Here is a 12,844-nt window from a genome sequence, read left to right as displayed (position 1 = left end):
GACTGTGACCCACTCCATTGTCCTCCACATGCTGCAGAATGCCTCAGAGAAGTGATTAGAAGCTACATCTTATTTGCAGAATTGATTTCTTGTTTATTTCTGGGTTGCTTCTGCAACTTCCAGTCGCTTCAACTGGAGCACTCCAGCTTTGAAAGACACTAACACTTTTGTTTTTTTTTTTCCTTGACACAGCATGGACCCAATAATCTTTTAGTATGATTCAGCTCTAATCAACATGTATCAGAGTTAATACTAGAACCAGGGGCGGGAACTGGAGTCAGGTGACTCGATTCCGAGTCGTGAAAGGTCAGTGTTTTTTGCTGACTCGTTGAGACTCGAGTCATACACGTGGAAGACTCAGCAAAACACTCAAGTTAGGGGCCCCGACTCGTGAGTCACCATCTGCTTGAGTGACTACAGACGAAATCTGAGACAGGGAGGTGCCTCCCCTGGTCCCCCGGAGTATCCATTGGGTGGAGGCTGTCTCTGGGAGAGGGAGGGGGAACAGGAGAAGCCATCTTTCTCCATAGGGACAAGTGGAGTTTCAAGCAGAAGGAGTGGCTGGGGTGGGTCAAGCAAACCCTCTGACACCTCTGGTCCACAGTACAGGTCAGGTGTGTCCCTGAGTGGTGCAACACATGCTGGCCAGGCAGCTTAGACAAAGCAGGCTGCACAGCCGAGGTGTGTCATTCCTCACTGCCTGGGTGCTGCTTGCTTGACATGCAGAGGGTTAATCTCCCATGTCCAGGATGTTAGGCTGCTGTTATTACAGGAAGCCTGGATGGATAGTGGGCACTTTGCCCACTCCCAGAACACCCCTTTTTTCTTCTGGAAACATGCCTGAAAGTAACTGTCAGCCACTTTGTGTCTGAGCAGCATGTTCCCTCTCCAGCCTCCTTTGATTCAGCCTGCCTGTATTGCTGGGTCCAATGAGGTTGCAGGCCTCACCTCCCCTGGCTTACCTGTGGGCTTCCCCCACCTCATCCATCCTGTCCCCTCTTGCCTTGCAAAGCTGGGATGTGTCCTCCCTCCCTGTAGCTCTACGCATGCCCGTGATGTGAAGGGTTTTGGAACTACTTGAGACGTGAGTCTTTTTGAGTTGCAAAAACACTCCGGGCAGCTCAGAAAGTGCCCTCATTAGGACTCATTTTCGAGTCAAGGCGTGGAGGGTGGAGACTCGCAACTCGACTCAAGTCAAACTATGCCTGACTTTCCTATCCCGGACTATACATCTTTTTCAGTTGTTTCAGAGTCATCAAGTCGGCTGCTGGTTTTTGGTTGGTTACTGATTTGTTCGGTCACCTGTACTGTTATATAAATAATTTAAATAAAGGATAAATAATAAATAAAATAATATAAATAAATAATAAATATAAATTTATAAATAAATTTATAAATATATATAAATAATATAAATAAATTATATAAATAATATAAATAAAGCAGCTGACACGGGCAACATCAAGGGGATGTATGATGGTATCAAGCAGGCCCTAGGTCCAACACAGAAGAAAATTGCCCCTCTGAAGTCTGCCACAGGCGAGGTCATCCAGGATCGGGCGCAGCAGATGGAACGCTGGGTGCAGCACTACTCTGAGCTATATTCCAGAGAAAATGTAGTCACTGAAGAAGCACTGAACAACATTGAGTGCCTGCCTGTGCTGGAGGAACTTGACAGTGAACCAACCCTAGAAGAACTTCACGTGGCCCTGGACTCCCTTGCCTTTGGCAAGGCACCTGGAAAAGACAGCATCCCTGCTGAAGTCCTAAAATGCTGCAAGGAGATCATCGTCACTGAGCTGCATGAAATCCTCTGTCTCTGCTGGAGAGAAGGTGGAGTACCTCAAGACATGAGGGATGCAAACATCATCACGCTGTACAAGAACAAAGGTGACAGGGGTGACTGCAACAACTACCGCGGCATCTCTCTCCTTAGCGTTGTAGGAAAGTTGTTTGCCCGAGTTGTACTAAAGAGGCTCCAGGTACTTGCAGAGAGCGTCTATCCAGAATCGCAGTGTGGATTCCGAGCCAACAGGTCCACCACTGATATGGTATTCTCCCTTAGACAACTGCAGGAGAAATGCAGGGAACAACGACAGCCACTCTTTATAGCCTTCATAGATCTCACAAAGGCTTTCGACCTGGTCAGCAGGGACAGCCTCTTCAAGATTCTCCCCAAGATTGGATGTCCACCCAGGCTCCTCAGCATCATCAGATCCTTCCACAAGGACATGAAGGGCACTGTTGTCTTTGATGGCTCCACATCAGACCCCTTTGACATCCGAAGCGGCGTGAAGCAGGGCTGTGTTCTTGCACCAACCTTGTTTGGGATCTTCTTCGCTGTCCTGCTGAAGCAGGCCTTTGGAACTACAACAGAAGGCATCTATCTCCGGACCAGATCAGATGGAAAGCTCTTCAACCTCTCCAGACTGAGAGCAAAGTCCAAAGTCCAGCTGAAATGTCTGCGTGACTTCCTCTTTGCCGACGATGCAGCTATCACTACCCACTCTGCCAAAGATCTCCAGCAGCTCATGGATCGTTTTAGCAAGGCCTGCCAAGATTTTGGACTGACAATCAGCCTGAAGAAAACACAGGTCATGGTTCAGGATGTGGACTCACCTCCCTGCATTACAATCTCTGCGCATGAACTGGAGGTTGTCCATGACTTTGTGTACCTTGGCTCAACGATCTCCGACACTCTTTCTCTCGATACCAAGCTAAACAAACGCATCGGTAAAGCAGCTACCACGTTTTCCAGACTCACAAAGAGAGTCTGGTCCAGCAAGAAGCTGACGGAACATACCAAGATCCAGGTCTACAGAGCTTGCGTCCTGAGTACACTTCTGTACTGCAGCGAGTCATGGACTCTTCACTCACAACAGAAGAGGAAACTGAATGCTTTCCACATGCGCTGCCTCCGACGTATTCTCGGCATCACCTGGCAGGACAAAGTTCCAAACAACACAGTCCTGGAACGTGCTGGAATCCCTAGCTTGTATGCACTACTGAAACAGAAACGCCTGCGTTGGCTCGGTCATGTCGTGAGAATGGATGATGGCCGGATCCCAAAGGATCTCCTCTATGGAGAACTCAACATGGCCTTTCCCAGTTTGAAGAGACACTTGGCCAACAGTCTGAGGCTAAGAGGCAAAGAAGGAAGGCCCATAGCCAGGGAGACAGGCCAGGGACAGACTGCACTTGCTCCCAGTGTGGAAGGGATTGTCACTCCCGAATCGGCCTTTTCAGCCACACTAGACGCTGTTCCAGAACCACCTTTCAGAGTGCGATACCATAGTCTTTCGAGACTGAAGGTTGCCAACTACTATAAATAAAGGAATAAATTAATAAATAAAGTTCATGGAAGTTAACAATTGGTTGAAAGTTAAATAAGAGTTTGTGTGTGTACATTTTGAGTGTTGTTGGCCACTGGCTTAGATAAATTTAAAAGTGAATTCTAAACATGGACTACACTGCAGATCTAACAGTGGTTTTTAAATCATGTTGGCTACATTGAACTTCCAAATGCAGGGGCAGTATGTCACTGGATACTCGCAGGGGAGCATCTATTGGGAGGGCGCTCACTTTTATCCTCTGATTCTGGGGAAATGTTCACAGTGTTTGATTTTATGATCATTATTATTATTTGTTTCATGTCATGATTGTTACAGAAAACGGTTTTGTCATAGTCAAGGGTCTGTGTCAAGGATTTACGGGCCCTGGGTGTCAAATGACCTAGCTACACCTCTGCTCTCTTGGCAGACACACAGCAACAAGGACATGTTTATAGATACGTGTCACACTTTATACATTCCAAGAAAATTAATAAAAATGTTGTCAGGCATGAAATTTGATTTATAAGAACTTACAGACTTGCTTATCAGTTATTTTTTTTTGGCAAACCTTTGAGAAGTTTCTGGAGTTCAGCAAGGAAAATAAATGACAGTGACTCAGATAAATGCTGGGAAGAGTTACTTAGCTGGTTCTCTGTAGAGGGTAACCTTTGAAGTCACAATGTAGATTTCAAGGGGAGCAGAATGTGGCTGCTTGGATGCTCATGGGATGGAAGACAGCCGAACAGCAAATTTCTACTAGCCACGTTAGGCATTTATTCCCAAGCCAAAGTTCCACCCAGGCATGTTCTAAAACTATGTTACCTTAAGGATGGTCTTTGCCAGCACAATTCTACATGGGCTTTGCAGTTAATGTTAGAAACCTTGTTCTCTGGGTTTCCTTTGACACAAATCTGCAGGGAAGGAACAACGGACGGAGTGGCTTCTGTGTGGCATGAACCTTCGGAATGCTGTCCCCAGTTTCCCAGATCCCCACTTCTGCTTCTTTTAAATATGTGACTGAAATAGAATTTTTTGGTCAAGACCTTTAGGTACTGTAAGCCTTTTAGCTGTAATTCTCTCTAGTTGAGGATGTCTTTCTCTGTGTTTGAATGTTGTTAGGTACCTTGACAAGATTTTCATCTTGAAAATCAGCATATAAGGCTTAAGAACATAAGACGGCCCAGGTTCAATTTACTCCAGTTTGCTGCATCTTACAGTGGCCCACCAGGGAGCACGCAAGACCACAAGATACTTGCCTCTTGCTACCTCTCGCCTGCATCAAGCATTCTCTTTACCCTCATACACAAAACTTAAGGACTTGAAGACAGGGATAAGCAGGGAGGTGGCCATGTTTGTGGTTGACACCGAAGACCAGAAGGGATTGTGAAGTGCTCCAGATGGATCTGTCCAAATTTATTATAAACTAGACTTAAACTAATACTAATAATTATAGATTCCCCAGTTTTTTCTCCTTATGAGCTGGTCCTTGTTGTTCAGTTCAGGTCTCAGCAAAATAATGTAGCATTTGCAGACCCTCCTCTAGATTTCTGTGGAATGGATCCGATTATGGATTCACTGATTGGGTATTATGGAGATTTGGACCTGACCAATGTGAGAACAATGTAATTAGCTGGGTAATTAGCCTGTGGAACTCCTTGCCACAGGATGTGGTGATGGCATCTGGCCGAGATTCCTTTTAAAAGGGATTGGACACATTTCTGGAGGAAATGTCCATCACAGGTTACAAGCCATTATACGTATATGTGCAACATCCTGGTTTTAGAAGTAGGCTGCCTCAGAAGGCCAGATACAAGGAAGTGAAGGTGTAGCAACAGCTTTGGGAGCAGCAGGGCTCAGAAGCCCAGCTGCTGGATCTAGAGCAGGCTCAAAAGCAAATGAGGGGGGTTGAAAGTGGGAACTGGAGCAGCAAGGAATCAGAACAATGAATGGGACAAGGATTCAAATGTAGATGCAAGGAGGAAGCCAGAAGCAGGAGCATTTGCCATAATAATTGCTCATAATTGCTCATAATCATAATAATAGGAGCAATAATAGCATTTGCCATAACAGAATTTCCCACCTGCTTCTGCCCCATCTACCTTCCTCATCTCCTCCATTTCTGTCAATTTACAGTTCATGTCTACTCAGAAGTCCCATTAATGTTAATAGGGCTTACTCCCAGGAAAGTGTGGATAAGATTGGGCTGTCTGTTCTCTGCCTTGGAGGCCACCCATCCCTCTGTCAACAATGTCTACATGTTGCCCAGATGGCTTCTCATTCCATCTGCCCCCCCAATGGTCATCTCCCTCCCTTTAAGAGATGCCCCAAGGTTCTTCACAGGCATCAATGTTGCTTCAGTGTCGGGTCCAATGCCTGTCTACTAAGGTCCCATTATAGTCAATGGAGCTTACTCCCTGACAGGTGTGGACAGGACTGCAGCCACGGAGCCCCACATTCTATGCCTGCCTACTCAGAAGTCAGTATAGCCACTGGGGCTTACTCCCAGGCAAGTGTGGCTAGGACTGCAGCCCCAGAGCCCCATCCTATGCAGGTTTACTCAGAAAAGTCCCATTAGAGTCATTGGAGCTCACTCCCAGGCAAGCGTGGACAGGACCGCAGCCTCAGCTCCTCCAGGGGGACACTCTCACACTCTCTCTCTGCCCCCATCTCCCTGCCTGCTCCAACCTCCCCGCTGCCCTCTCAGGGGGCTCCTCGTGCACTGCCCCATCCTCGAGCGTGCTCCGCTCCTCTCCTCGCCCCCATCGCACACACGCTCCTCCCGCCTTCCTTCCCCTTCGCTGCTCTCCTCAGCCCCCGACAGACACAGTTGACCCCTCAGGCACTGACACGCTCACTGTTCCTGAGCTCGTGCTTGACGGTGAGCAGCGACGGCTCTCCCCCTGCGGAGCAGCCCGCAACTCCCTCCATCTCCTCAGTGCGCCTCTCAATGAGTGGAGGGAGGCGAGGAGCGGAGCGCAGGCCAAGCCAGGTGAGCTCACGAGCTCTGCGAGGCGCGCTACATGTTCTGGCGTGAGGGTCCAGGCGGTGCCTCCTCACGGGCGGCGTGGCCCACCATCCTCCTCTCGCCCCCCTCCCAGCAAGGGCAGGAGGGCAGCAGCGCTAGTCTCCAGGAGCCCCTAGTCTATCGACTCTATAGACTAGACTCTAGTCTAGTCACTAGAGTCTAGTGACTCAACATGAGGCAAAATGAGTTGATTGCGAAGCCCTTAGTCTAGTGACTAGACTAAGGGCTCCGCGATGGACTCATTTTGCCTCGGGATCGACCGGTAGATCGCGAGCGACGTTTTGAGCACCACTGCTCTAGGCTAACCACAATACATTCCTAGATATGACCGTTTCTCTATAACATCCTGTTATTTACAGCACTGGGCTTGGACACATCAGCATAATTCCAAGGCTAGCAGAGTGTGCTCAGCACAATGTAGGCATGCCTGCTGTTGTTGCCAAATATGCCAAAGCATTTCAAAGCCCAGTGCCTCTGCTCTAATTACTACATGCAGGCCTCTTTTGTCTTGCATGCTCCCTGAGGCATCTGGTGGGCCATTGTGAGGTAGAGGAAGCTGGATTAGATGGGCCACTGGCCTGATCCAGCAGGGCTCTTCTCATCGTCTTATGTTCTAATGTCTTACCACTGGCCAGCCTCATTGAGTCACTTAAATAATGTCTTCAAAGGGACATTTTAAAAAGTTTTAAAGTTGAAACAAGTTTAAAAAGTGAAAAAGCTTCCATTACACTTTCACGGCAAGCTGGAAGTCTGCAGGTCAGTCTACAGTGCTTGTGGAAGCCATTTCCGGATCCTGCCAATCCCCCCACCCGACCGTGGCTGAATAGTGAGAACCCTGGGGGAAGGCTGGCCTTATGCCCACAGTGGCTGCTGCGAAAGGACAGCTTGGCACTCCTTCCACCTTTGGGGAAATCAGGTGTCTCTCAGCGATCGCTGGAAACAAGGAGGGCCTGAAGGCTAGCATGAAGCAAACCGGTGAGCCGGCCAGCAGGACAAGGACATCCAGGCTCCAGGGGAAGCCACAGCTCCATCCCACCCGCCTGCAAGCACCATTTCCCTCCCTGCTCTGGCTTGCCTCCAGCTCACTCTCCTCACACAGTGGGTGCTTTAAAGACCCATCCAAAGCAGTGCTGCTGTGAGGTAGCTGCCTGAGACCGCGTTGGCTTCTTGGCTTTGGCTTCCTCTGTGTAGTGGCAGCAGCAGTGACAAGCCCCACATTGGAGGAAAGGCATGAAATGAACTAAGGGCTCAATCCTCCCCCCGTTGATGCAGTAACACTGCCAGACCACAGGCTATATCCCACAAGCTGGAGTGGTCCTGGAGGTCAGGCAGGCAGGTGAAGTGACAGAAGTCTTGTGGAGCAGGAAGGGGCTTGTTGAGAGAGAATCTGATGCTCTCCTAGTGATAGGAGAGCCTTAGATTCCTTGGTGAAAGGCACTGATCCTGCCTGGAACTACTGAGAAGGGGAATTCACAGGTAAGCGCAGATCTTCCCATTCTCCAGTAGTTCCAAGCAGGAACAGCGTGATGCATCTGGGACATACCAAAGCCATACCTTCAAGGATCGGGTTACTCTGAGGCACTCTGAATGATCAAAGGCGGCATCTCTCACAGTGAATGTGTCTACCTTGAAGGGTCGAATGAAGGTGAGAGGGACCTCCAGGAAACTGCCCTGCACGCTGCCTCCAATGAGGGAAAGGCCTTGAAGGCCACTGATGTGGCCACACCTCAGAGAGATGCCCTATGATGCCCTTTGGAGGGGGCACACCCTGGGCCCTCTACACTGCCCCAATTGCCTCCCTGATCCACCTTGAGATCGTGGAGTTAGATACCTTAAGACTCTACTTGCGGGCTTTATAGGAGACAAACCTAGCCTCTGATTGGCTAAAGGGGGCTGTCCTTAACACCCTGCGCACATCTAGGGTGTGCCACTGCCTTGCTCTCTAGAGCGTCTGGGATTTGAACTATGGAAGAATGACCTCCTCTGGCCGCTGCAATATGGAGTTGGTCTTGGGAAGAAAGGAAGGGTCTGACGTGATGATATTGCCACTGACTGCTTCCTAGAGGCCCATTTCAGTGCGTTTGGATGTGGGGCAGGCAGGAGGGCCCAACACGAAGTCTCTCCACTCGCCCCACTGACTTACAGCCCACTGAGATCCCAGTTCCTGCAGTGAATACTCTGCTCACCATGCCGGCACACCCCCCCCCATGTGTGGGGCTCAATGTGACATCGCTGGACACATTGGCTTAAGCCTAGCCCTTCCCGGGTAGCAGAACTAGGGAGGACTAAGAGCTTGATCAATACTACTTGTCAGAGCAAGTAATAATGAGCTGGTTGGTTTGATACTTTAGTACAGTGTTTCTCAAACTGTGGGTCGGGATCCACTGGGTGGGTTGCGAACCAATTTCAGGTGGGTCCCCATTCATTTCAATATTTTATTTTTAATATATTAGACTTGATGCTACCATGATACGTGACTGCATTTGGAGGAATGTTACAGATCTGTACTTTGAACAGGCTACTCAGCATATGCTTTTAAAATTATTGCCAGTGGGTCTTACTCCTGGGCATGTGTTGGTAGGATTGTAGTCTAGAAATGTTAAAAATTTTCCTGCTTGATGATGTCACTTCCAGTCATGACATCACTTCCGGTGGGTTCTGATAGATTCTCCTTCTAAAAAGTGGGTCCCAGTGCTAAAAGTGTGAGAGCCATTGCTTTAGTACACGGGTGCCCAAACCCTGGCCCTGGGGCCACTTGCGGGCCTCGAGGCCTCTCAATGCGACCCTCAGGGAGTCCCCAGTCTCCAATGAGCCCCTGGCCCTCCAGAGAGCCCGCACTGGCCCGATGCATCTGCTCTCAGCATGAGGGCGACTGTTTGACCTCTCGCAAGAGCTGTGGGATGAGGGCTCCCTCCACTGCTTGCTGTTTCACATCTGTGATGCAGTAGTGGCAGCAAAGGAAAGGCCAGTCTTGCTTTGTGCAAGGCCTTTTACAGGCCTTGAGCTATTTCAAGAACTTCAATCATTCATATAAGTGCATCTTTAATATAGTCTGTGAGGCCTCCCTGTGGGGGGAGGGGAGGGCCTGCCCGGCCTTTCCGAGGGGGACCCCCTTGTGGAGGCCTCAGACTAGTTCCCCAGAAGAAAGGGGGGTTGTGTCACCCGGTTCCCCCTCTTTGGGTTGGCAGCATTTGCCAGTCAGGAGCAGGGGCTGCTAGCAGCAGATCCTCCTGCCTGCTCTCCTAACTCCCAACTGCCTTGTCAGCCCTGGCCTCCAGTTTTATGTAGGGCAGACCCCTCCGCTTTGTCCCCTCCCCTTTTGGCCCCTCCCCTCACAGGGAGAGTACAAAAAGGGCCTGTCTCCGGGCCTGCGCTTCCCTGGGCTTACCAAAACTCCTTCCCTCCCACCTGGAACTGCCAGGGTTGTTCCTGAGAGTGCTGGGGAGGCTGCTGCCTCTGCTCTGGTCTCTGCCTTTGGGGGGTGGGCTGGCCCTGCCCACCTGGGTCCTGTAGCTCTGCAGACGATGCCGGGACGTCCAGCTGGGGGCTCCTGATGTCACAGCCAGGTGTCCTGCCTGGCAAGGCAGGCCCCGCTGGTTGGGCAAGGGAGTGCTCCCCTTCCCCCCAGGTGGGGGAGGGGCAGTTGTCCAGCAGCCGAAGGGCCTGTCTCCCCCTCCCTCCTCCAAGGCGGGGGCGAAGCGGGGGGTTCGGCATGCAGTGTTCCTCTGCTGTGCCTTGTCGCCCACAGAAATGGCCAGGCAGTGTATGGGGAGGTGGCCCCCTGCTCCACCGGCTTCCTCCCTGATCCTCTGACCCAGAAGTCCTCTCCCTGGGTAAGTTGGGGACCTGTGGGAGGAGGGGAACCCCGACATAGTCATTTATGTAAACTTATGTAAATTTATTCAAATTTTAAATGCAAATTAATTATTTTTCCCCAGCCCCCGACACAGTGTCAAAGAGATGTTGTGCCAAAAACTTTGGACACCCCTGCTTTAGTAGATGCACTGCCATATACTATGCACAAAAATGGTCTTGCTGTGCCTTATACAGTGGTTGCCATCATCCTCATTTCACCTGACAGTGGCGTAGCTAACGATTGTGTAGCCCAGTGCAGAGCTCAAAATGTTGCCCCGCAAGTGATGTCACAACCGGAAGTGACATCACACCCAGGCTCTATAAAAAAATGCAAACTGTGGGGGACACCTACCTCCTCCCCCAGCAGCTCACCACTCACTTGATCTGCCATCTCTCCCCAGCCAGTGGCACAGCTAAGGCATCAATCTGTTTTCCAATGATATATAACCTTTCCAATGATTACCTTTCCAATGATATCTAATATGATGGTATTCTTCTTCTTACCAAGTTGGTTGGTTGGCAACCTTCAGTCTTGAAAGATTATGGTATAAGCACACAGCACCTGGTATTCCCAGGTGGTCTCCCATCCAAGTAATAACCAGGCCTGACCCATCTTAGCTTCCGAGATCAGACAAGATCGGACATGTGCAGATTAACAGTTGCTGTTACTGTTACTTACCAAGATTTTCACAATTTTGGCCACTAGTGTCAAGCTCAGCTTGTTGCCCCCTAAAACTTGTTGTCCGATAGGCTTGCTACCCCCTGCACCCCCTTAGCTATGCCACTGCCCTACACTCTTTTCTGCTGTCTTCTTTTGCCCACTGAGCTTGCGACCTTCACCACTTGTTTCATGCCTTCCATGGAGTTCCTGATCAACTGCCATGTGTTTATGGTCCATCATTTTAAAAGCAAAGGACTTTTGTGATGCTTGCATGTGTGGTTTTAATAGTAAGTATCTATCTATCTATCTATCTATCTATCTATCTATCTATCTATCTATCTATCTATCTATCTATCTATCTATCTATCTATCTATCTATCTGGAGCCTGTTTATCTGCAGATATTACGTCCGTGAATCTGGCTCAATGCAGCCCCCTGGAGCTGTGTTGAGCCACACTGGGCTGTACCTGAAATCTCTGAAGGAGAACAGAGCAGCTCTATAGCTCTGGTCCCCTTCAAAGGCTACATAGTAGTTCTACATGTATATAAGCTCAAACAGAGGCCATAAAATAAATGCAAGATAACAAAACAAAACAAAAACAAAAAAACCTCAAAGGGCAGAACATAAATACACTAATTAATAATTAGTAATAATTAATAATTAGTCTTCATCACAGCAGCCATTGCAACTCACAACACAAGACTTGATCAAGACATCATAAGATTGGAATCACGTTAAAATGAACATAGTTGAATTGGCTGATGCTTTTTTGATATCTGTTAGCCACAAATCATTAATCCAACTGATTGGCCTTGCCCACAATATCTGCAGAATATCTGCAGAAGACATTTTAAAGTCAACACACAAAATATTCCATTTCTTCTGAGCCCCAAGAACAGAAATGGGCAAAGCACAGAATGTGGGCAAATCTCTCAATAAACCTGCCTCTGCAGTACCAGTAATATAATTCCCCTCCTGTTCCATCCTGATTGCTGACCTGGATTCCTGCTTCCCCCACCACCACATTGGATCAGACCACCACCTGAGACCCTGCTGACCACTGTAGCAGGAGCCTGGCACAGTTTGGAAAAGCAACATTTGTTTTAAATTCCCTGTTCCTTGCTATTCCTTTTTCCTTGTGAATCATGTGTCATTGCCTGAAAGCCATAATTGTGACATGGAAGCTCTACATGGCAGGAAGGACATATGTAAATATATTAAAAGAGCAGTTCTGCTTTTGATGAGGAAAAATGGAAGCACTCTGGGTTGGAGAACATCTGGTTTGAATTGTGTGGTCCAATCTGTTGCCAGTGGGTTGACTTGTGCTTAAGGAACAAATTTGTAGTCTGGAAGTACTCCTGGACCCAACAGTATGTCTGGATATCCAGGTAACTTTGGTGCCTAGGACTATTTTGTCACTAGACTGGATTGGTGAGCAAATTGTGACCCTATCTAGAAAAGGTGCATCTGGCTTCAGTAACATATCAACACCACCATTTCCTATATTTTTTCTTCTCATGAGCTGCTCATACAAAACATACAACAAACCTTTATTAGGCATATAGTTTTACAACTAATATCTCCAAACAGTCATGTATTAAGGTATATGTTAAAAGAGAGATAAGAAATAAGGGCTAAAACACAACAATTTGCTTACACAGTTACTCCAAGTTGCTTAGAACCAGCAGCTTAGCCCGTTTCATGTTGCTCAAATGTAAAAATTTAGCAACTGGAAGGGTCACGAATTCGAATTCACCCGCCAGCAAAAGTTGTAAAGAGGTGATCTCAGAGAGACCTTTTTTTGTTTCCTGACAATGAGGGGAGATGCTGGTCTCTGAGCACTTGATTAAAAGCACAACGCAGAACAATGTGTGGAAGAGAGTCTACCTCTCTGAGGCCACAATTGCAAAATCGTTCTTCTTTCGGGGCATTTCTAAACCTACCAAGTAGGTCATTAGAAGGCAACACGT

This window comes from Tiliqua scincoides, chromosome 5 (assembly GCF_035046505.1).
Source record: "Tiliqua scincoides isolate rTilSci1 chromosome 5, rTilSci1.hap2, whole genome shotgun sequence".
Taxonomy (NCBI): Eukaryota; Metazoa; Chordata; class Lepidosauria; order Squamata; family Scincidae; genus Tiliqua; species Tiliqua scincoides.
This window is presented reverse-complemented; position numbering follows the sequence as displayed.